The following is a 3,073-nucleotide window of genomic DNA, read 5'->3' as shown; positions in this document are numbered from 1 at the left end:
AAAGAAACTAAACTCGTTCGATATTTAAATTTAAAATTTATGAGACATATTTCGCAATGCGATATAATGTCGGCTAAACGACGTTTAGGGAGTTCCATTACCATTCCCGAGTTGACTACGCATAACAACTGTTCGGGTATCCTCTTAGAGGCTTTGGAATCTCTCTTGTTGGTATCGAATGGGTCGTTCGCTTCATCAGGAAGCGATTGTCGTGCCGGCGAGAACACGTGGGACGACAATCATCGTAGGAACGATCGCCGAGATAGACTTTCACTGACATTCTCCTGCGGTGCCGCCTCCTACACCGTGTGCACGTGGTGATTAGCGACGAATTACGACGCTCGTTCTCATCGATGATATTTCTACCACGATAACGCGCGACGTGGGTTTCGCTGCGTGTCTCTCTATCGGTAGTGTGCCTCCTTCTTGTTCGAGACACAATGATCGCTCGACATCGCGTGCGCGATCGTTGAAACGACACCACTTGCTGCCTGGAGCGGTTCTCTGACAAAGTGTAACGCCTCACACTCGAGTTCCTTGGGAACAATAGTGAACTAGTTGGCACGTGATTTCTTCTCCATAACGATTTGTGATTGTTCGATTTTAATTATTTACACAAGTTCCTAAAAAAAGAAAGAAATATTTATAACGTGTGATCTCAAACTTCAAGACAACGAAGATACGTCATTTGATGCTGTTTTCTCCACTTATAAACAATCGAATTCTACATTAGAAATTTACACTTACACGTAGCTGCCTTTGGTCAATGAATCAGCTGACGAACGTTTCTGTATGCATTCACACTACGTGTTTTTCACTGCAAAGAAACAAACGATAGTTCATTATATTTAATGCCAGAGTCACATCATATAAATATCGCCCACTTCATTTTTTAATACTCAGCATACGTATTAACAATTCTGTTCTCTTAAAAGTGTCTTAGTGAAGAGAGAATACGTAACATATAATGATAAAGCATGGGTTGCAAAATACTTAAACTTATCTTGGCTTTTTATGAGATGAATATATAAAAAATAAACCTAAGGAATTACGTAGGTAGGAACTATACAAATTGTACAGCTGACTACCGATGATTAAGTTATATCCCTTGTATCACGCTACCTCCGTTAGTTTTGCAAATAAAAATGTATGTCCTTAATGGACCACAATCCGAATCGACGACGTATTTAGTATATTGCAACAAAGATATTTAAACAAAAGATTCGTGAATTTTGAAGGTGATAGAATCAATGAAAATCAGGATAATTAATACCGCTCCCTGAATTCCATTAAGCCACGATATCAGTACAAAAATCGCGTCACGTACGTGAATAGGCATTTATAACAGTAACCGTGCATCGATTAGAAATCGATCAATTGGATTTAGAACCCGATAGACTTTCACCGCCATTCTCGGACTCCTACGCTCACCAGGAAATTCCCCTAAGACGAATTAATTCCTACGCCGTGACGGCCTTAAAGGCCTTCATGGGTGCATTCACTTCTCGATACACCGACTACAGTAATGGCGTCGATGGAATGCTAGTATTTGTCGAACGATTCCCGACCATTTGTATCGTATCCGGCAGCTATTACGTTTTTGATGGATTGATAAAAATTGCTCGTTCGCAGCCAAACACGTTTCCATTCATAAGACCGTTACATGAGTTGCTGATTTTATAATTAGTTTGGTCAGTTAGGTGTTCAAAGTTAGATACACTGCGGCGCATAATTATTTGAATACTTTTGATTTATTGCAAATTTATAAAGTGTACTTTTCAAATGAAACTCTTTAATCTAACTCTAGTTACTGATATCGTATCAGACAATCACGTATACTTAATAGATACTGGTGTAAATAATAGGTACTATTAATCGGTATAGAAAATTAGCGATAATCAAAAGTGGATAAAAATTTATTCTGTGATAACATCTAAGTTAATTGATTTTAAGCGTACCTGTTCAATGTTACACCTGTATACGTTTATAGTACAATTTCCATGAAGTGCTAATTATTTATTAAAGGTAAATATGAACGACATATAACGATATATATATATATATATATATATATATATATATATACTTTTAGCATTTGATCTCATCTATGACAAGGGGTAAATAATTAAGAAAAAAGATCTTTAAAAATATTAATTCTTGATCGAATTGTATCAGATGTTCGGGTACTTATGCATGGATACATACTTCGAGAGTGTGAACTTAGATAATCCTTCTTTTTCGAGTTGTTTTCAAATACAGAGTATTTGCTACTTTCTGGTATTGGAGAGATATGTTTATCAGCGAATAGTCGTTCGATGATAACGGCATTGTAGACGACGTGTAAAAGAAGATTAATCCATTGCAAGCTATTATAGGCAGCTACTTCTTTGCAGCCTTTTATAAGTGCACCGGTTATCTTATTTATGGTGTTATGGTTATAATATTTCAATTGCCGCCCACTTGAATCGGGCCGCCTTGCAGGTGGTCAGAAGAACAGTTCAGACCAGAGCGAACATCGTGAACGGTGTTTGCCAGGAAGCATCGCCGGTGTTCTAACTCTAAATCCCAGCTTTATGAGGTTTCCGTGTAAGCCAGCTACGTTTCAAGAAATTTATTATCTTATCGTGCACCTGTGTGCGCACTCGCTGCGTTTCGCAAAACAACGATGATCGCAGCCAGATACTATCCCGCTACCTTATCGATTGTTAGTCTCGATATCTTTTTTGCGTTATTCCAGATAAGAAACTATTTCTCGGAAGGAAAAAAATAGGAATGATTAAGCGTCTGCAGCGTTCTTCCGATCATCGTCAACCCTACTGGACTTTTTTAGCATTAAAAAATAGCTCTTTATTTTACAACACGCTACATTGATATTACACGTCTTTTCCTACATTTAACAATAACAACCCAAAATGCCAAATCCTGTGATAGATTCATCGCTGTCATGCCACTATTTCTTTATATCAAACGATCAGAACCATTTTCCAAATATTCTATATGCCCCCCCCCCCCCCCCCCCCCACCCCCTCTCCCCCCCCCCCCCCACCCCCACCCCCCCCTCCCCCCTCCTCCC

This window comes from Bombus impatiens, unplaced genomic scaffold, assembly GCF_000188095.3.
Source record: "Bombus impatiens unplaced genomic scaffold, BIMP_2.2 scf_0197, whole genome shotgun sequence".
Lineage (NCBI taxonomy): Eukaryota > Metazoa > Arthropoda > Insecta > Hymenoptera > Apidae > Bombus > Bombus impatiens.
Note: the sequence above shows the minus strand (reverse complement) of the source record.